The sequence below is a fragment of the Pholcus phalangioides genome, unplaced genomic scaffold (assembly GCF_987345545.1).
Source record: "Pholcus phalangioides strain wild (caught in Gottingen) unplaced genomic scaffold, Ppha-v1.0 ptg000017l_1, whole genome shotgun sequence".
NCBI lineage: Eukaryota > Metazoa > Arthropoda > Arachnida > Araneae > Pholcidae > Pholcus > Pholcus phalangioides.
In genome coordinates, this window is record NW_028301610.1 from 35,465,123 (window position 1) to 35,487,967 (window position 22,845).

Consider the following 22,845-nt stretch of genomic DNA (forward strand, 5'->3'; position numbering starts at 1 on the left):
TTTCACCCTTTGAACGGCACAGCAGAAATCCCTAAATTCACTGTAAGATGTTTTTCCCCCCCTTAAGAAATAAGCTTTCTTTCGAGATTTTAGCAGATTCAAAGTAAGGAGTATAGGAAAATGTGTTCTATTGAGAGAAATCAGCTTTGAAAAAAAATCTGTGCTTATCAGTGCTAAAATTAAATAAAAATAAATTAAGAAGGCGAGTTATCTCGTCAATGCCGGTTAGAAGTTAAATTTTTTTTTCAAAAACACATTGCTAAACTAAAATGTTGATGTATTAGGACGGGGAAATGTGTTTTACTAAGCTTTGCAGGATATCTGTTCTTGTCATTTTTTTTAAAATGAAACGATTTAAGAAGGCGAGATATCTCGTCAATGCCGGTGAAAGGGTTGAGTAATCGAAACAAAAATTTGTAGATCAGTACTAAACTAAAATATCGATGTATTGGGGCAAAAAAAAACGTATTTTGTTGAGAAATCAGCTTCACAAAATATTTATCCTAGCCATTGTTAAAATAGAAGGTTTTCAAGAAGGCGAGATATCTCGTCAATGCCGGTAAGAGGGTTGAGCAATCAGAATAAAAAATATAAATCAGTGTCAAACAAAAACATCGGTGTATTAGGACAGGAAAATATGTTCTATCGAGGAATCAGCTGCAAAAATATGTTTGCTTGTCATTGCTAAAATAAAACACTGAAGAAGGCGAGATATCTCGTCAATTGTGGTGAAAGGATTAAGTAATCCAAATACAAATTTATGGATCAGTTCTAAACGAAAATATCGATGCACTGGGACAGAAAAATGTGTTTCATTGAAAAATCATCTTTAAAAGTTTTTTATTTGAGCCATTGTTAAAATAGAAGGCTTTCAAGAAAGCAAGATATCACGTCAAAGCCAGTGAGAGGGCTGAAAATGAAAATACAACTTTATAGACCAGCATAAAACAATAACATCAAAGCATTAGGACAGGAAAATGTACTCCATTGAGAAATCGGCTTTGCAAAATATCCGTATTTGCTATTGCTAAAAAGACTCCTAAGAAAGCGAGATATCTCGTAAATGTCAATGAGACGATTAAGGAATAAAAATATAAATTTATAAATCGGTGTCAAACTAAAATATAGATGTATTAGAAGAGTAAAATCGGTTCTATTGAGAAATTTGCTTCACAAAAGACCATTGCCTGCCATTGCTAAAATAAAAGCCTCTCAAGAAGTCGAAATATCTCGTCAATGCCGATGAAAGCGTTAAATAATCAAAATAGAAATTTATACATTAGTGCTAAACTAAAATATCGGTCTGTAAGGATAGGAAAATACGTTCCGTTGAGAAATTAGAAAAAATTGTCAGCGCTTAAATAAAAAGCTTTCGAAAAAAAACGAAATATCTCGTCAATATCGGTGAGGGGGTTAATTAATAAAAATACAAATTTATAGATCAGTGCAAAAACTTAAATATCGATGTATTTATAGGAGTAAAAAAAAATTCCGAAGGGGGAAAAAATATAAACGACATAGACGATGAATTTGTCCGGAAATTCTGACACCCGAACTATTTCACCACACCCCAGGTCGGTCGGTCGGTCCTCTGGAGTTTTCATTTTTACGATATCAGTTGCTATGTTAGGAATTCCAGTTAATAAAGCGTGCTAGTAAAGTACTTGCCAGAAAGAAGACATTTGCTTTTATATTGCCATAACCCAATATTTTTCCAGTCTAACAACTTCCCGAGCTGACAATAAAACTTCTTTTATGACGGCGTTTTGGACGTCGCGAGATCTAGCGAGTGGAAATCCGCCCTACGACTTACTACTACTACTACGCTCGGGTGTCCTATGGATGGTAATGACGGTTGGTGGTGGTGGTGGGTCGTGATCGGTGGATGGAAGTCGAAAGAATGGGCGGATGGTGGTGAAGTTCTCTGGAGCAAACTTTTACACATACACGCACGCACACGCCACAGTTGCAAAAGGGATGGGGGGTGGGGAACCAGAATTAACCATTTTTAGCAGGTTCTGAAGCATGTGCCAACGTTTTAAAGCCTGTTAACTTAATTAAACGCAGGTTACAATCCATAAAGATCTATAACCCGAAAAGTTCGCGCTCTGAAATGGCTTTCCTCTTATCAGTAAACTCTCGGACGCTGAGGCTCTTATTTAGAGCCTTATCTGGGTGCAGGTCACTATTCGAGACATTCCAGGGTAGGAGGGAATTCCACTCATATCCAAGGTAAATTCTACTTTGAGGTTTTCGTTTTGTTTAATAAGTGGAGAGATTTTGTGCGATAATTTATTCATGGGGCAAAAGTTTTTTGGTACTTTCTTTTTAATCCAGAGACTGAAAATATATAGAAGTTCAGTTTTTATCCTCCTGTGTTCTCAAGGAAACTTCGAATTTACGTCTCCACGGTTTTTTTTAATATATGGCACTGACTAGAATTAGTTTCTGCTGACAGATGAGTATTAATAATTTACTACCAAATGCTTATAACATCAAGGACTGATTTTGAGGTCTCTGTGAGCATTCCATTCAGCTCTAGGTGAAAGTTTTTTAACCCTTCAATTGGCAAGCATTAAAATATCCAGAAAAATTATGAGGGATTATATTGAGGAAATGAGAGAAAATGCCCTGAATACTACTACTGACAAAAAATGTATAGTCAATATAAAAAAGGGATGTTGCACTTCAGGAAACATACTGTCTTTATATGATTTACATAGGTTTGAATAGTTTAAAAATGCCATTTATTGTTCGCCAACTGCAACAATACGTGCAAGGGTCAAAAATTTTTCTTGCTTCGCTTGTCCCTGCATAGGAGGCATGTACCTGTGAGTCATTCTGGTCGTAATTGTATAAAATATTGAAAGTAAAAATTGAATGTTTAGGAAAATTGCTCAGAAGTATCAAGCCAAAACGATGGTGAATGCCAAAACGATCTCAAAATGTATAATGCCTTTACGTGAAAAATATGAGAAAACCATGTTGTTGTTTTTTTGTGAGCAGCATGGCCAAATAAAGGGTTAAAGAGCTGTCTAAGGTCTTCCACAGGCAACGCAGGGATTGAGAAGATTATGAGTGTTAACATTTACATCGAAGTCTATAAAAATTGTGTAACTTTCATTGTCCGTGATAGGACTGTGCTGAATTGATATCACCGTTATCTTTTTTTCAATCTAAAGCTAAAAACATAGATTGCGAATGCTGCAGATATCCTGTTAATACATATATATCAGACGTGGGCAGTAGTTAATAGTATTTTGGGCACATAGATCGTATAATGTCAATCGAACATAAATTCAAAAGGAAATTTATTAAAAGTTATTTTCCGCTAAGCAACCGAGAGTCAAGATTTGATATCCAATCCAATTGGGATCCTCGGTTAGCGTGATAAGTAGTTAAACAGTTTTTTCCTCTGAAGGCGATACCCATTGTGTGTCGAAATGCATTAGGAGTTTGTTTATTCTTCGTGCACTTGCCTCATATTCGTTGGCGACCCCTTAATAAATTATTAAAAGTCTTTTGTTGCCGAGCCTGTGTTTAAACTGTGCACATCATATACATTTTGAATTTATAGACATTTTAATATTTAAAATTATACGTCCAATCTCATTAGAAACAAGGCCGCTCTTACTGGTCGCGAGGCCCCTTGAGAAGTAATCTCGCTGAGCTATTTCACGAGCCGAATAACTTTCATAATTTTTCAGATTATATATTATTTAGTTTTTCATAATTTTTTTTGTAAATTACGCATCTTGTTTTATTCTTACAAAAAATATTGCAAGGAATTTACTTAATAACTTTTTTTTTTAAATTTCTATCAACCGTAAATACGAGGCCCGTCCAAACGTACCGATCGCATCCCCGTGAAGGTCACTCTGATTAAAAGCTGAGGGCCCAGTGTTAGTGAGTCCTGGTTATAAGAAACTCATTAATTCTGAGAAAAATGATTGTTCAAAAAGTCTCAAAATGCCAATTTGTATATAAATGAAGAATAAAATAAAATATTCAGCATCATAACGTAACATGAATTTCTGAACGTATACTGAGAATCCAAATTAGTAGTTAATTAAGAGTTTGGATGTCTTGAATTATCATGCGATTAAGTTGGAGGTTAGTCATAATAATGCAAAAAAATTAATTTTTATTAAAGTTTAAGGTAATATTTAATTTTCTTTAGTAAATCATTAATTTTTTTATTAACATATTTTTGTTCGGTTTCTAACATAAATTACACGAAATTTTAAAATAATGTTCAAGAATTCAAAATATAATTTAGTAGAAGCTCAAAAAATCTGTTAAAAATATTATTAAGTAGATATCTTTACCAAGAGTTATCAGGTCCTAAAAACATCACGCGGTAAAGAATATAATGTCTTTGTGTGCTTCGCGTTGAGTGAGAGCTGGATAGATGAAACGGAACGTCACAAATTTCGTCCTAATCCCCTTGAACACTTACAGAAAAGCGTCGGACACGCAACACGAAACTCTCGAAGTATTTTTATGGTGGCATCAGGAATTATCACTTGGCCGACAAGAGCCTTTGCCTTCAGGAAACGTCCACTTCGCTTTCGTGTCACGTCACCGAGTTCAGCTTCCTGTCCGATGCATCCAAGGTGCAACAAATGAATCGCTCAAATGAAACGCCAATTGCAACTGACAAGTCCTGCCACCTAACTTTCTTCTCATACACACGTATATATTTATATTTTTTTTTTTTTCTTTCATTATTTTCATTTCCCATCGTGAAAAGAAAAGAAAAATGCACGAAAATGTTTCTGGACACGCTATGTCATCAACAGGCATATTGAAGCTGCAACAAATAAAAGCTGTGCAACAATTCTTTCTATAAGTTTCGTCTTTTGTTGCATAACTAGAGAGAATATCGATATTCTTTATACATTTTATTTACAATATTTCACATTAAATTCAAATTTCTAATGAATATTTTCTGTAATCACCTCGGCCGCTGTGGTGGTCGGGTGGTTATAGTGACGGACTCGCGATGCGAGGATCCGGGTTCGAACCCCACAGTGGTGGTCGGCTGAAGTTGGTTTTCTGTGGTTCCCAACTTCAAGGCGCAAATGCGAGCCGATCTCCCCGTTGAAAAGTCTCGCCACAGAGAGCAACAGTCCTACAACGATAAATCATTCAATCATAACACTTCACTCATAGTTAGAAAAACTGGTGGCAGATGGCAGCACTACACATAACAAGCATTACAGAGAAACAAAAAAAAACTTCACGTCAGGTTTCACTACACGTACACGTTATATACATGCACATATTTCAGTAATATACAACTTTACTCACCAAGGTAAAAAGTAATATTTTCATAATGTAGGTGATTTTTAGGGTTTGATCTTTTTGGATCATAGAAATTAAATCACCTTTAAAAAATTTAAAGAATTTATATAATTTGCTTGATTTTTTTTCAGAGTTTTCCCAATTTTAATTTACGTATGACATATACATATTTTCTGCAACGTACAAATTGAATTACCCAGGAATAAGGTAAAATTTCTAGGTGTAAAAAATGTAGGTGATTTTTTTTAAGATTCTTACTCTAATTAAATTTATATAGCACATATAGTTTTTCTTTAACATAAAAATTAAATTACACTGAAACAAAGTAAATTTTTTCTAAATTAATTTGATTTTTAGGGTTATTAATTCAATTAAATTTAAGAGGGTTGGTGCTTGATCTTGGCTTCCCATGCTTTCCTATGGGAAAAGTCTCTTTCCTTTAAGGAACATTTAAAAATTTTCTACTCACTTTGGGCGCTTAATGTTTTTTTCTCAAATACTATGGATACATTTATATCATATAACTCGAGAATTTAGGATTTTGATTGTCGGTTATCCTTTTCTCGAATTTTAACTTTAACAATGTGCAAATTTTCAAAAATCACTAAAATTTACCCACATTTTGTGTGTCATTTAAATAATTTCAATTAAAACATCTTCATTTCAAAGTATGTAACACCATATTGTTGAGAGACACGCGAAATTTCAAGACATTTGAATGAGTGTTGTTCGTAAAAATGTTCCTTATTACCTGCCAGCAGTTTATATTAAATTATTTTAAAAATATTTCTGGTACAGGGTAGAACAAAAAACTTGAACACAGTTATAGACGCAGATAATTTCATAGCATCTGAAAATTGAAAGATTCGAAAAAGTGTTTTGTTTTGGAAAATTTGCCTTAAATATTGCACACATATTTCCTGGAATATAATACTTAAATATCCCAGGCTAAGTTACGTTTTATAATGTCGGTCTGGGTAATTTTTAGGGTGTTTTTGTGATTAGTTTTAATTAAATTTTAATATCATATACATGTTTACTGTAAATTAAGGCACCCAGGAAGAAATTAAAATTTCGTAATGGGGTGATTGGGGTTTTTTGTGATTAATTGCAATTAATCTTAAATATAAATTTGTAGATCGTCTTATGAACTAATTACTAAATAACAAAAATACAGTACAAATTAATCCATTCAACAAACACGTAAAATTTTATTTTTTACGTGTACTTGCACGAAAATACTCTCCGAGTATCAATTAGTTTGCAAGTTTCCATGGCTATACGTAGAGTATCTTACAACGACCAAGTTGCTTATCTCTCATGCTTCTTCCCTTCTCTCATAATTGCAGCCATGACCTCCATCTAACGACCAGCGAAGCATTCATTTGTCCATTTCGCCTCGATCCTTCTTACCTCCTCTGAGACCAACAACATTTAGTTGCCTGATGTGGCCAGCCTTCATTTAGAATACGTTCTATGTAGAGAGTAAAACTTCGCCTCTTGCACGGAATGATAGCACTGATAAAATAGACGATGTTGGCTCTCTCTCTCCCTCTTTTCTCATCACCGACCGTGAAAACCACATGCCGTCCCGTGCAGCGGGCGGCAAATGGTGCAGTTTAGGATACCCCCGGTAGCGTGTTTTAAATAGCACGGGTAGTTGCCCCTAGAAATGTTCATATACACGGCAAGGTTATCAGCCATGCTCGGAACGCAACATTTTAAGGGAGTGGACTCCTACATATGCGAATACGGTTTGCTCTTCGGCTCTACTAAATTCTAATTTAAACGCTACGTAATTGAACAAAGTTAGTTTAGGTTAAATTCCTGAGCAAACGCTTGGAATTATTCGATGGAGGTGGGTAGGAATTGTGTTCGTGGACGGGTGGGAGAGGTTTATGTTATCAATAACTACGTTTATGGAACTACTACAGCAACTATTGCCCTGAGAACAATTAGCTATAAGCCTTTGTATCGGGGGAGAAATGATTTGTAGGGTCGTATTCACAATAGCGAACTGAAACTTTGGAGTTACACTACCATTTACAAAACCAGTTTGATAATTTATCTGTGTTTTACGCTTCTCTAGTTAGTGTCACTGTAATCGATGGCAGATAGTGGCAGGAAATCCTGTGATATTAGTTGCTATGTGCCCCTTTTTGGACGCACAGATGTTGAAGCATGTGTGTTTGAAAAAATACGATCCTTCGTAAAATTCTAAAATTTTGTATTGATTTCAATAAATTGATCTGAATCTTGTGAGATTTCTGAGAAAATGACTGATGAATAAAAATACGGACAACATTCGTTGTAACGACCCTCAACATCGTATGAAAAACGGAAGTTTTATCAAGAGGTTGTTATACCGAAAGTCTTAAATAACAAATTAGCTTCTTAAAAGAATTACATATTTAGACAAAATTAAAATGTATTATTCATTTTGTTATAATAATTAGTTAGCACTTGCAAATGGATCAGGTTAGAAAATAATGATAAAATTGTAATACTGTAATTAAGTTCATGCACGCACATATGTACCAAATTTTTAAGTATCGAAGGTGTAGGTCAAACACAATTTTGACAAACGAAAAACACGGATTCTGTTTCATTTCGTTACAAAAAAGTGAGTCGGCTTCGGATGTTGTTTCGGATAAAATCTTTTTTGGGTCGTTATAATGGATAAAAATAACGGGTTGAATGGGAATATATTTGGGTCATACCGCACCGGTCGTAATAACGAAACATTCGCAATTATAACAAGCGTCGACTCTGTATGACACTGACTCAACTCATTGAATAGTATTTTTTTTTAATATTTTGGTAGCAATCAAATAACAAATCAGCTATGAAACTATAATAGTATCAGGCAACTAATGGTTATTGAAACCAACAGATAGTAATGTTGTTTTGGGGTAAAAAAAAAAAACAAACGTCTCTTTTCCATTTTCCATGAAATTCATTGATCACATGTTCGAACTGTTCAGAAGAAATGATTGTATTCTGTGGTGATCATTATCATCGAGAGATAGTTTGCGAAGTAAATTGTTAGTTACCGTTCATTAAAGTCAAGAGCATGTTGGTAGTTGGACAATTTAATTTAGATCCGGGGAGTTATGACTCTGTTATTGTCAGTTATGTGGTCGTGCGCGCACGTCGAAAGATCCTCTCGTTTAACAGCAGCTTCGATGACTTCGCATGTAGGTGATTCTAATAGAATGTACGTGATGAATGATTCAATATTACCTTGTCTACCGTCTGCATTGCCGATATTGATACCGACAGATATTTATTGGCTCTCTCTCTCTGGTTGTGTATATCTTCCCGTGGCTGTCTCATTCCATATATTCGCTAGAGACCGTGGCGCTAACACATCCGGTGGGCCGGTGTACATATCTCTCCTGTGCCCTGCGCGCAACTGGCGTTCCATCTGCCCAAAGGCCATTTCCAGAAAACGCAACTACGCTGGCCTCCATTGCAAACGGGACTCACGGCACTCGCACAAATGTATTTTATTGAATCAAGCAACTCCCTTATGGTTAATGGAGGATCTGTCGAAATGTCTGGTGGCGTAGCTGGCGGGCGTCGAGGTCAATTCGTATTCCTTTGTTGTAGAGGAATTGGTTGGCATTCTTTATTCCATTCTATTCTCAAAGTATTCCGCTTGGTTCGATTACCTATATCGGGTTTTTACTTTGGTATTGTAGCACACAGATATGCACACACATGCAACTGATGAAATTCAGAACTGTTTATAGCCCTTGTGTACTCGCAAAAATATCGAGAACCGTTTTGAAGAAAGATTATCATTAGAATTAAAATTGGAATAAAAATCGGAAGCATATTTCTTTTTGGTACTCGGAGATCGATTTTGGGGTTTATCGATATAAAATTGCATTAGATCCTCTCTTGTCCGACTTATTTTGAACGAGTGTTAGCCGGTTTAGTGAAAATCCGGATAAATGAGAGAAATTGAGTGCTAAATGAGTTTTAGTAATTACTATATTACGTGTATGTAATTTGAAATTTGGCAAATGCATTACGATGAAATATAGGGTAATTATGTTTTATACAGCCCCAATGGGACTTTTTTTTAATAAATTATATAAATTACCGTAAACATGATATGATAACATAACAATATCACTTACAACCTCATTTTTTATCAACAATATTTTCATGCGCATTTATTTTTTCTGATGTTTATATTTATCATCGGAGCCGCTCTTAGGGATGTGCGGCAGGTGCGGTCGCATCGGGCCCCCTCACTTAAAGTAATAGAAAATGTGCACATATATGAAATATATTTTGAATTCTATAATTTTTCTTCTCATTAATGCTGGGGTTTCATCAATTCTGGGATTTTTTTCTGGGAGTTCTCGATTTCCATCTATTCTGAAATTGTTTTGTTTTCACCCTCAAAAATCACTAGATAATGACTTTTTATTTTACATTGTATGGTAATTGAAATGTTATTGAATTAACTTCATTGTAACAACCAGTATGGGACCTTGGTGTGTCCTTGGTTGGTTTTCATTAACCTAATGTATTGTTATCATTCACGTAATATATTAATAAATTAAAATTGAAATTGAAAATTAATTCTGAATTTTCAACCATTCTTGGATTTTTTCCTCTTATTAGTTCTGAATTTAGATCGCTCAATTACTGGATTTTTCTCTCATTAATTTTGAATTTTGATCTCTCAGTTATGGGATTTTGATCTATCTGGGATTTTCTTTCACTCATTAATTCTGAATTTTTGTCAATTCTGGAATTTATTTTCTTTCATTAACTGAAATGATCTGAATTTACATCAATTCCGGGACTTGTTCCTTTATTAATTCTGAATTTTTAAATAATTTTTTTAATGATTCACGAACTTTCTTAATTTTTTCACCACTATTTTCCTTTCTTAACGTTCTTTCCAACCACTTTGTTGAGCAATTTTCCTGCTGTGGATTCGGAATTTGTATATTTGCACTTTATAAGTAAGAATTTTGTAAGTCTGGATAAGAGAGGTCACACTGTATAAGAAAATATGATAAATCAACTAAACTATGTTAAGCAGTATAATAGTAAATCAATAATATTATCATTTTTTAAGAATTAAAAATAAATAGCTTTACTTGTATATTTACGTCACATGCGCATAAAAATAAAAGGTATTTTTTTTACTATCCAAAATGTTATTCATCGTGACTTTTCCAAATTTTTCTTATTATTTCTTCATTTAGCCAACACATTGGCCAATATGCCTATTAATTTTGCAGTGATATTTGTATTAAAGCAGCAAATAATGTATTTTCCGTTTAGCAAAGCATCTCAAACAAAAATAAAAACTACGTTTCGATACTTTTATTCAACGAAGTATACATAATAGATATCAATCACCAACACACCCAAAAGCAAAACCAAATGTTAACAAATACATTGTACCATGTATCACTATTATGCACCTCAAAAACATAAATAAATAACATTAATAAAACGGGGAAAAAATGGCAATAAAATAACAATCCCTAGTTGCAGCGAACGGCAATGTTATTAGAGAGATGCGGGGATTTCCTATCCATTAAATCCCGTATATTTCAGGAATCCTCATCCACAGAACGAATGGTAAAGACATTAGAAAAAAAAAAAGTTAAGCTTAAAATAAATAAGTAAAAAACATACAATGTATGGGGAAAAGGTATAGATAAAGTGGGTGGAATGTAGGAGAAAAACTGCCTTCGTGTACAAGATCCTAAGCTTACAAAGAAATAAAATCTTGCTGACACTTTTATAGACCGTTTTTTCATTTTTTTTTTTTTCGTTTTTCAGCAACCACAGAAAAGAGATGAAAAATATTTTTTTTTTCTTTTGCATCTGTGTGAAAGAAAAAAAACAATTTTTTTCATTTTATTTTACCTTTTAAATCGCAGGAAAAAAAAATATATATTACAACTCCGAGAGAATTTAATACATTTATGGTTTGGAAAAGCAATAAAGTGTGAAGCTATAACTTTTCTTCTTTGCTCCTCATAAGGATGATGAAGGAATGACATTAATTTCAAATTTTACCGCCTTATCAAGATTTTACGTTCCGTTCACAAATTCGAGATTTCATTTCTGTTTTTTTCCCCCCTCATTGATTTTTTTTGGATTGAAATGAAGATTGAACTTCATACAAGTTGTCCTGTAAGTGTTAATGCGGCGTTTATCTCATCAACCGTTCGTCGTAGAGGTATAGTTTCCATTCAAAAAAATGCTCAAAAGGTATTCGAAAATTACTCTGTACCAGTTTTCAGAGTGGAAATACGGTGTGTATAACAAAATAAAAAATATATGTTTTTATACGGTCCCCCGCCCCCTGTTGTTAGGCCTGATACATCGAATTATGTGAGCTGGCGGTACTTTTGTACGCCAATTGTATTGTATGCCCATACCGACTTGGCCTCTGACCTTGACGCGCTAAGGGAGGGTTCATTTTCCAAGGAGGGGAAACGGGGGAAAAAACTCGCTTGAAATAGCGCAAAAGATGAGAGAACGGAAAATACCAACCTGTTGCTTTTCCCAGCGACCTTTTTACCGAAAGAAGATAAATGGAATCTTCCAGCGTGACGTTTCATGACGTAGCCAGAGGCCAACTCAGCGTGGGTGTACAATATCGAGTGTCTTTCTCTGACTGTCTTATGAGAAAAGGAAAAGAATAAGACTTTAACAGGAAAAGACACGAGCATTAGGCTCTACCTTTAAAAATGAGGTTAGTTTTATTGGAGTACGTGTGTGTGCGTGAGTTAAATTTTGTGTCACTGACACAATAGAGCACAGTAGTAGCAATTTAGGTTATATTCAATTAAGTTATTGACCACCTGTCTCTCCTGAGACCAACAGGAAGAAATATCATGTTTCTAACTGGAAAATTCGCTAACATATTTCAATTCAAAAATCGGAGAAAAGTTGGGAAAGGTGCGTTTTCCGTTAGTTTTTGCTGTTCTTTCATACCTTTTCTCCGATTTTTGAATTCAAATATCTTTACAAATATTGCATTTAGAAACGAGGATGTTTTCTGTTGGCCTCTTGGAGATATAGGGCAACACTTTTCTAACTTAGAATAAGAGGACAAGGGACCGTATGAATATTTAAATTTATTCTTTTGTGACACACTGTATTTTCACTCTCACATCTGGTGCAGGGAAGTTTTGAAAGCCTTTTAAGCATTTTTTTTAAATTGAAGTCATACCTCTCTACGAAGGATGGTTGATGAGATAAAGGCAGCATTAGCACTTTCAGGACACCCTGTATATATATTTTAACTACTGAATTTTTTGGATTAAAATATTGACATTTATTAGTGACGTTAAATTTTTTCAAATATTTCATGGACATTTTGAATATTTCCAAAAAAAATTCTAATTTTTGCTAATTACACTAGACAGTCGGGTGTTTCTCAATTTTTTTCAGTCCATGGCCCCCTTTGGAACTAATTTTCTTCTCGTGGTTCCTCTGTCTTATCCGGGAACTTGTCCTCATCCAAGAGTGAGACTCTTTGTACTGATTGACTTGAATTTTATCAGAACTCAATTTCTTGAACAAAAATTTTATAAATCAGATCGATCTCTGAAACTCCAGGTACTCCCGAGAGCCGAATCGTGCTGAAAAAATAGGTATGCATGAAATACGGAACGAAACTCAAAAATTAATCGCACCTTCCGACACATCATTCTAGGTCAGTGCCTACCCTGGGCAAGAATTCTGTAAGCTTCCATCTTGATGGGGAGGGGGGGGGATTATGCATGATCATCTCAACATCGTGAGTCCCCGGGCAGAGCTATGTTCTGGGGCCCCATCCAAAACTGGAAGTAAAAGTTTACATACTCTGTATAAGAGCTCCCGGGTCACGCCCATATGGGCCCCATGGGTCAAGATTGCCCTGGATCTACTACGCACCTCTGCTTGATTTCGAAACTAGTCACAATTTTTCCCGCCATATTTCACTTGAAAGCTTTATTTCTTCAAAGCTCTCTGTGGTCCTCTTCACCACTTGTCGTTGCTCCCCTTTCGTCTGATTTTTACCCGTGGCGAAGATTAATTAAAATATCTCAAGACCGCAAAGGGACCACATGGACACCTGTTGAGAAACATTCAAATGTTGAAAATTCTGCGTCTTGAATGAAATTAGTCAATTCATACGTAATCCGGTGTGCTGAACACGAATGTGACCATTAAAAAGCTGAATTAGCTCCAGTTTTCTTTATAATTGCGCATTTAATACATGTATAGTAGTAAACAATACAAATACAGTAAAAAAAAATAGAAAAAATTAAATATTGTGTGTGAAAATCAACATAAATACATAGAAACGTCGCAAGTAAAATACGCAAACAAAATTACATAAAAACTCAATAAAAATGCATAGGAACCCACATATATATTATTACATCACTGTAGCTCATTCATTCTCAACATGGTAATATATCCGATAAAAAGCCGATAGAACTTTTTCACGGTGATATTCGTGCTCGGCAGGTCAAAATCATTCGTAATTGTGTATTTTGATGTCGAACTATTTTGCATTGTTGGACTTCCATGTGAAAATTTCATTGTTGTGCCCAGACACTGCTAGTAAAGCACTTTTTTAACATTTCCATGTTAACGTTGATCTCTATTGGAATAAGCCGGGACCTCCAACCACTAACGTCATAGTCGGGGTGTCGTACAACCGTTATAACCGAGTTTGACTGTATACAGAACATAGGACGGATTGGATATAGGACGTTATTGTCATTTTGTTAGGTATAGAAAAATGTCTATACACGACAAGAGGTAAAAATCTCACTTTATACAGTCTGGATATCCCGTCTAAAAATAAACCGATTGATTGAAATAACCCATGGCTTTCAATGCTGTCCAACCTGACGTGTTTGGCATCCCTTCTAATGCACTTGGCTCGTCAAAGACACCTTACAAGTAAGTCTCGTGAGAGTAAATACGTTGATTAGCAGGCCTACGATTTCTATAAATAAAGACTAATGTCCTGTTCGTCTATTGGCATTCCCTTAGCAATTTTCGGACGCTATTATAGATGTGTGGTGATGCTTACGTCGTATAAACGCATCCATGTTTGTTAAAATCTTTTGTCTGGTGATAGAGGAGAGAGGACGCAGAGTTAATCCAAGCCTATTCATCTGCAATATATTGGCCATTTGATGGAAGAAAAATAAGTCCATATAATTGTATGATATCTTTAGGGAATGAATAATTTGGAACTATATAGTAATTATTCAGTGTCTCAATATATTGAGGTTTCCTCTCAATGCATTTCCATGGGGCAAAAAAGTTTGTCCGCTAACACGGACTGTCCACTAATACGGAGGTAAGCTACACCGTGGACCATGATTATACGACTTTCACATTTATAAGACAATTGACTTCGGTCGCAATTGGCTCTTATACATTTAATGTCAAAATACGTATGTTACTGTGTGTGTAAAAGGGTACACCGGTGGTTATGCATAATCACCAATCGTCTTGATAAGAAAGTTTGTTCAATATCCACCACATTTATCATCACTTTCACCGTCGATTATGCATAATCCCTAAATAAACATGGAAAGTTTGATATATAAACAGGGAAAAATATGTATAACCGTTTCTCTTCTCTTCATTAAATTAATTATTTATTTTTACCCGCGCATGGTACGAGGACTACACGTTGTATTTTGGGGTATATTCTCGGTTTATGAACAAAAATTAATAAATTAGAGTTTGCCTGGTTTTATTGTCCGCTAACAAAGAGTGAAATACATTAATGCACTATTCCAATGTACCGGGGGTCAGAAAAGTATCCGTTAATGGGAATAGCCATTAGGGGAGGTTCCACTGTATATTAAAAAATTAGTACTAGCAACGCACTGTATTTCGTCTTTTGTGTTCCCCTCTAACGTTGTTTCTTTGCTATATAAATAATACTGCCAAGAAAACAACATACGGTGAAAATTGTTCATATTACTGTATATTGTTGTGATTTTTTTTTTAATACCGTAATAATTCCATCGAGACACATTGGGTGAATGTTGAAAGTTATTGTCACATCAATATCAACATTCTTCTCAATTTTTTAAACCCACGAATGCTCACAATGCACGGAAAAAAAATTGTCCGTTATGATGGACTTCTCCTTATAAGCGGATTTTTATTTTTTTCGCTGTCAGGTTATAAATTGTAGAAAATTCTTGCTATAACTGCATTATAATTGTTTTTTCGGATCGTTTTGTTTCAATGTTAGCCAATGAGCAAGAAGACTCCAGTCGTTAAATTGATTTTTGGTCTCACAGCAGTCGATTCTCTAAGACCATACAATATAGCGCACTAACCAGACAATTAAAATTCTAATTTTTTTTTTCTTTTTTGAGAATCACTGTGGAATTGAATTGTTGTAGGGACTCGTTAACTGTCCTCTGCTAATCATGAAATTTTTTAGCATGATTTGCGCAACTGCTCGGATTCGACTTTAAACTGCTAGTTATGGTCAAGTTCTGGAGCAGTGACCGTGTTCTCTTAGTCACTGGAAGAAAATAAAGTCGAATGTGAATTCGTTACATATGCCGTGTGTACTGTAGGAAAGCCTAATGATATAGGAAAGCCAAAAGGGATTGAAAAATGTGAGTTTTCTATGCCCGTTCTTTGTTAGAATTACCTTGGAGTGTAATGTTTACGAGAGGCACACGTGGGGGAGTAAGTGATAATAAGTGATAATAATCCGCCCTTTCAATCCAAGTCTTGAAGGAAGAGAAAGAAAAACTAACTTTTCTCTGGAGAATTTTATTGACGTTATAGTGAAAGTTTCATAATTTTCAACTCACTATAACCAGATATTTTGTGTATTTTTAGCATCAGCTCTTTGATAATAACTCAAAAACCACTCGTTACTGCGAGATTCTCGTTCTAAGCTGCACTCATTATACCGTGTCTTCACTGAATTTACTGTCTCGATTAAAGATCATAATACATTTATATTCAGTTTTATCTCCAATATGTAGAAACTTTTTAAAATCTAATTTTTTTTTTTATTTACATATTTTAAAACGAGGCAGTTCCAAAAATTATAGTCATTAGTTTACAAATTGTGACATATTGGTTCGTTTTACGAACCAAAAACAAAAATGAATTCATATCGTTACAAACAACAGGTTACGAAATACTCAAAATATGTTTTTTTTGGATTTAAAACCATTTCGAATAAAAACAAAATCCATTGTCTTCGACGGGAGTATATCTCAGTAACATGGAAAGCATTCATCTTGTACGATGCGCAACGGAAGCTTTTTTTGGTTTTGTTTATTTATTTTGTATGAAAATTTTTTTTTATCGTATGTATGTGAGCAAGAAAACATCTTCCACATATTTCTTTGTGTATATATATATTCGACCATGTCCACTAAAAGGAAAAAATACTGCTATACCCAAATTATTCCAGCTCCTTATCCAAGTGCTTTCTCTCCCTCTTGCAATACTGTTTGCTCCATTCTTTTTTCGACCCTTTTTTCTTACTATATTTTCTTTTTTGCTTGTCAAGACAACGAAACTGTGATCATATTTTTCTCGAACAACGTTATTTCCAGCAACAAACTCATTTTCTTTGGCAAAACGTCCGGTTTTCCTTATACCTAAAATGGCATACAAGAGGCGATTTATCATGTCGGATAGCAGCGAGTTACTCAAATGTGCTTGTTTTTGTTCAACTTTATTTTTTCATCTCCGGAAAAATAAGAAATAAAATAAAATCTCTCTGTTCTTTGAAGATTTAACCTCAAGTGTACCACATTCACACAGGAAAAAAAAAACTGCGGAAGGGTGGAAAGACTTTGACAAATCGATTCCGCATAATGCAGTAAGTCGTTTGTTGAAAATCTGAAATCTTGAAAACATCACTGTCCTAAAACGTGATTTCACTTTTTTTTTATGTCTGTGGTGAATCAACAAGCAAAAAGAATAATAAAATAAAATACTATCAAGAGAGAGATGTATCGTAAGACTTTTCCACATCATCTATCACCATTCATAAAAGCGTAGTTCTTTTAATGCTCAAATCTTGTGGCAGTCTATCATCCTGTTCCCACCGACCTTTCGGTGTATATTGTTTTATACGGCACTGTGTATTATCTTTATATCGAATCACATAAAGTGCATACACTTTATACAAGCATATTTCTGGGAATTTAATGTAAGGTCAAATCTGCAATTAATATAAACGATCAAGGGTGTAATCAGTAATACTGCTCAATTTAATTTGGCTTAGTCTTGCATGTGATGGAATTTAATTGGAAAACAGAGAGTTCATAAATACATTATACTCATTTTCGGAAGAATATGTGATCGGCCATTGCTGTGAAAGCCCAAGAAAGTTTAATAAACGGGTTTGTTTCTATTTCACGTTGTTTTACTCCATACATGCTCAACTAGTGGCCCTTGCAGCAATCAAATGTGTTCCGTGAAGTCAAACATGATATTTAACCTCTATGAATATACCAGATAATGAATATTCATTATTAAAAATATGAATATTTCAATGGATGACTGATTCCGAATCAAAAATCCCAAAGTTGTTATGGGTCAAATTCTACCGGGCGTGGGACAAAATTTTATATCCTAAAATACTCTTTTACGTTCAAAACACTCTTTTACGTTCAAAACACTCTTTTACGTTCAAAACATAGAATAAAAACTGCCAGTCGCAAAATTGAGTCAGATGGTGACGAAAGCAAGAGATATCTGATAAAAATTCAGAATGAAAAATGAAATATACAATGATAAGGTCTCTTTTGGCCTAGGCAAGATATAATATCACTGATCTTTATTGTCATTTGAAATTTTCATTATTGTACTCAATTGGAAATTTTGAGGCATTAAATTTGAAATTCATTGTGGCCCACGAGTAATTATTAAATTATCAAAGTGGTCACACTCACCAAGAGATTGAGTACGGTTGTTTTGCAAAATGTTTAATGCTATCATATGCCTACTATTCCCAAGAGTATGGACAAATGATGGTTATACCGTAGAAGGTCCTAGAAATATGGTGGATGTCCCATGTTTTCATAACTTGTTAGAGAGAGATATCAGCTCCACAGTTATATAATAATATACTTTTATAATATTTTCTTGTTTGAGATTCTCAGCCCAAGATGGCTTATTCATGAAATAATTGATGATTGAAAAAGTCAAAAAGGAGTAGACGTGATTAGCTTCAGGTGGACAATTTCCTGCTTTTATAGAATACATGTTCAATAATTCGTTAGAAAGACGAAAACTCAAAGTTGCTAATGCTAATAGTGAGTATAACTTAGTATGGCGTCATACTAATACGCAATAGTGTTACAAACATGAAGTACGAAAATTTCCGTGTCACACATCGAAAATTGGTAGAGTTTAGGACCCCGGTCTGCTATCATCTCAGATTTTTCTTAATTTGTATTAGCAAATTCTTTAAGAATATAGTGAAACAAGAACCACAATAATGAATATTTGAAAAAAAAATCGTTAATTCTTAATTTTAAATTCTTATTATTTTTTTTTTAAATAACGAGATGCGTGACTAATAATTGTTTTCAAACATCAAAAACTATTTGAGAGGATAAAGTCACTCGTAGGGATTCCGAAAACCTCAAAGTCACTAATGAATGTGTCCATGTTAAAAATTTGCGGCCGTATCTCGACGTAGTCAACCCTAATGTTCTATGAGATTGAGTGACCATAAAGCTTTCTTCGACAATACTTTCACAACAAACGAAAATTGAAATATTTTTCTTCCATTCAACAATTTCTCTTTCACATTTCGTATTCCGTATTTTTTCGCTACTTATAGAAGAAGAAAAAAAACCAGATTGCTTTACGCTTGCGATTATATCTTTAATACATGTCCTGGCAATACATCTATGTGCACCGCAAGCTTTTCTTTTCGACATGCTCGCCCAAAAACCAAGGGGGGAAAAAAACAAAAAACGAAATGCACGCGCGAGATACGATGTTAACCGAGATACGTACGTACGCCAAAAAAGTCTGCTGTGTCAGCAACACACAGACGTAGAATTATTGAAAAAAAAAAACGGATACATTTGCGAAATCTCATGTATTTGGTTCTCTTTTTCTTATACCTTTTCCTCTCTTTTTGTTTAAAAACCCCTCTTTTTTGGCTGAAATACTGAGTTACATTTCAATTTGAGATTGCGAAGAAATCCTAGTAGAGGAAAACTCACTATACTATATCTAAAAAAAAAAAAAGATATATAAGGATAAAATATTTGCGGAGGTAGGAACAAACAAAAAACACAGACTGACGAAAAATAAATACAACAGGCTTCTTGGTATCTAACATGAGAATTTCGTACTTGCTTGCGGATGCGGGTAACAAACAGTAGCGTCTCGGTTGCGAAAGAAATAACTAAAATAGTAATAAGAAATAGAATAGTGTAATAAAAGGGAGTTGAAAACCCGCATATCGGGTACAACGTTGGAGGATTCCTACAATATTGCAATAGACATCGGAGTCGGATCGAATATCTGTCTTCGATTTGCATGTACGGAGTCTAGAGGCCAAACATTTCCTATTTACTATATGCTTAACGTTGGAAATATCATATTTTTTTGGCGGGGGGGGGGGGAGTTTATATTTGTGATTTTCAGTATCATTCTCATATTGCTTCGTGGCTTTAGAAAAGAATGTAATATCGAAATATACGTCTCGATTTCTTATTTTTTTTTTCAAAGTATACCATGGTAGGAATGATGTAGGTCGGGAGAAGGGGCACAACCTTTTTTACCGATGTTATGCTATATAATATAGTTATGCGATAATATTACCACTAATTGCCAGAAACTTGCATGTATTGAGTGACCATATGACCCGTATTTACAGGACATTCTCTCGTATAATTTAGGTTGTTCTAATTTTATAAAAAATGCCCCCCCCCCCTTATTTTCAACGAAGCTTACCTGAATTATACTTCCTCTCTAAAATAAATGATTAATATTACTTTCATGACTTATAAATTATATTATGATGATTATGATTATAATCATAGATACCCATTTCACTGTCTCACATATTTGTCAAATTAAACGGTTTTTTCCGGGAATTACATTTGAATCCACTGCAAATTTCATTACCGATTTATTTCCATTAAATAGCTGTTTTTTCAGTGATTTCAGTGATGAAGGCAGCTCTTCTTAACATGTCTTTGACAACTTCTGTGGCGGTAATTGGCTTTGGCCTGTATTTTCACGTTAAGTTTTCCGACTTCCCGTATTTTCTCGAGGATATATGGTCAATGTGTGGAATTTATATATGTGATTTGTGTAGGGATAGTTTTGTATCGAATCATCTCCTCCACGGGCGGATGGAACCTCTCGATGGGTGGGTCACATTTGGCCTGTGGGCCGGAGATTGTTCATCTCTGATGTAGGTGATATGATTGACCCGTTTTCTAAATTTTCTAATTTAGACCCGAAATTTTCTGATTTTGATTAACACGTTTACGACCGCATCTTGATGCGCTTTGAATTTCATTCCGATATCGGTATATTTTGTTGAAACTGCACCAATTAAGAATATTTCAAGATATTTTTTTTTCAAATACTGTACATCAACAGAAATTATGACACTGGACGATAAGTGTTCTTAATTGAGGACGGAAAAATAAGACAATATATTTGAGGAAAAAAAAGTTGAAGTGAAACGAAATTGAATTGCGTTAGTTATTCACACTAAACTGTAATCTAAATAATCAATTACAAAAGAATCACTTTGAAAATAACAATATAATGTCGATAATATAAGGTGGAAAACAAAGTACCCACTAGATGTCAAAATACACCAACTTTTCTCTCTCTCTCTCTCAAGAGTTTCTAAACCACAAATGACTTCTTAAACATTTTTTCGATGCCAATTTCTGAGTAGGTTTGTCATCTACACGTACTGAAATACAAAACATCTATAGCCGCAAGACTATGTTCGTATTTATGTTCGTATATATATATATATATATATATATATATATATATATATATATATATATATACGAACATAAATGAGTACAGCGGGTACAAATGGGTAAAATTAATTTATGTTCGTATATATATATATATATATATGTACGCTGTACTCATTTGAGCACAGTGAAGCATTGGCTTTGTATAATATTTTAGTCTTGCGGCTATAGATGTTTTGTATTTCAGTACGTGTAGATGACAAACCTACTCAGAAATTGGCATCGAAAAAATGTTTAAGAAGTCATTTGTGGTTTAGAAACTCTTGAGAGAGAGAGAGAGAAAAGTTGGTGTATTTTGACATCAAGTGGGTACTTTGTTTTCCACCTTATATTATCGACATTATATTGTTATTTTCAAAGTGATTCTTTTGTAATTGATTATTTAGATTACAGTTTAGTGTGAATAACTAACGCAATTCATATGAGCCATTACGTATATGCTGTTATATATATATATATATAACAGCAAAAAAAAAAGAAAAACGAAAAAAGAGCCTATAAAACATTCTTTGCTGCAGTAAGACCTATTCATAGGAGAAGCCATTTCCAAAAAAATGAAAATCTTATATAATTTCAAAAATCATAGTTTTGGGAAAAAATAAATGGTTTTCTCAATCAAATTTATCTAGAAATTTATTTGAGATTCCGTAGTCATTTCGATTTTCACTTGATCAAAATATGAAATTTTCATGTAAAAAGTTTTTTGTAAGCGGGAAAAGGATTCTCATATCATGAAAACGCATTTTGCTATCAAAACTTTATTTGCAGTTTACTTAATGATGTTTTTTTGGCATAAAAACTTCAATAGTTATAAACCGAAATTCAGTAAAGAATTTATGTTATTAATTAATATTTTTTAATGTAAATCTAATCGCTTGATGCATTAGAAAAGGTATTACTCCGCTGCGAAATCTATACCGAAATTTACTTCAGTGAAAGCATGTTCATCCGTAACGATATTGTTTGTCTACCACGGATACGTAATGGCTCATTATGATGTAGAAGATGTCGTGGCTTTCTGTTTGAGATGGGTTATACCGGCAATGAATTCGTGTGAATAGCAGAAGGAATGTATTACGTATGAGATCTTAATCGTAAACGTTTATCGTCTTTTGAATTAGAGCATTCGAGAAATTCCAGTCTGGCATCAGAGAACATTCTTCGACTAATCCGAGTTTGAAATTGCTTTGGTTAGATATAAACGTTTTAGGTACAGAAGAGTGAATGGAGCAATAGTTACCGAGTGAAAGAGATGGTATTTCGACGTCGTAATTTGTTTGCATCAAAATCTACCGAATCGTTTGGATTTTGCGTGAGCGACCACAAATGTCCGTGGACGCTTGCTTCCCCTTGCGGAACTCACTGTTGCTAGCTACAGTTTGGCTCTCACCGAGCAGTAACCCATTCAATACCCCCACCACCTCGTTGTAACGCACCATTAGCAGCAGATGGTTTCCAGCCAACACAGAATGGTCCTGATGACTTCTCGCGCGCGCGCGCACCACATTTA

General features: G+C 34.4%; 1 protein-coding gene across 7 annotated transcripts in view; it reads left to right on the top strand.

Moving 5' to 3' along the window:
- The window catches only part of bru3 (CUGBP Elav-like family member bruno 3), a 606,527-nt gene that overhangs the window by 358,833 nt on the left and 224,849 nt on the right, over positions 1 to 22,845 (top strand). The gene's annotated exons all lie outside the window — the stretch shown is intronic.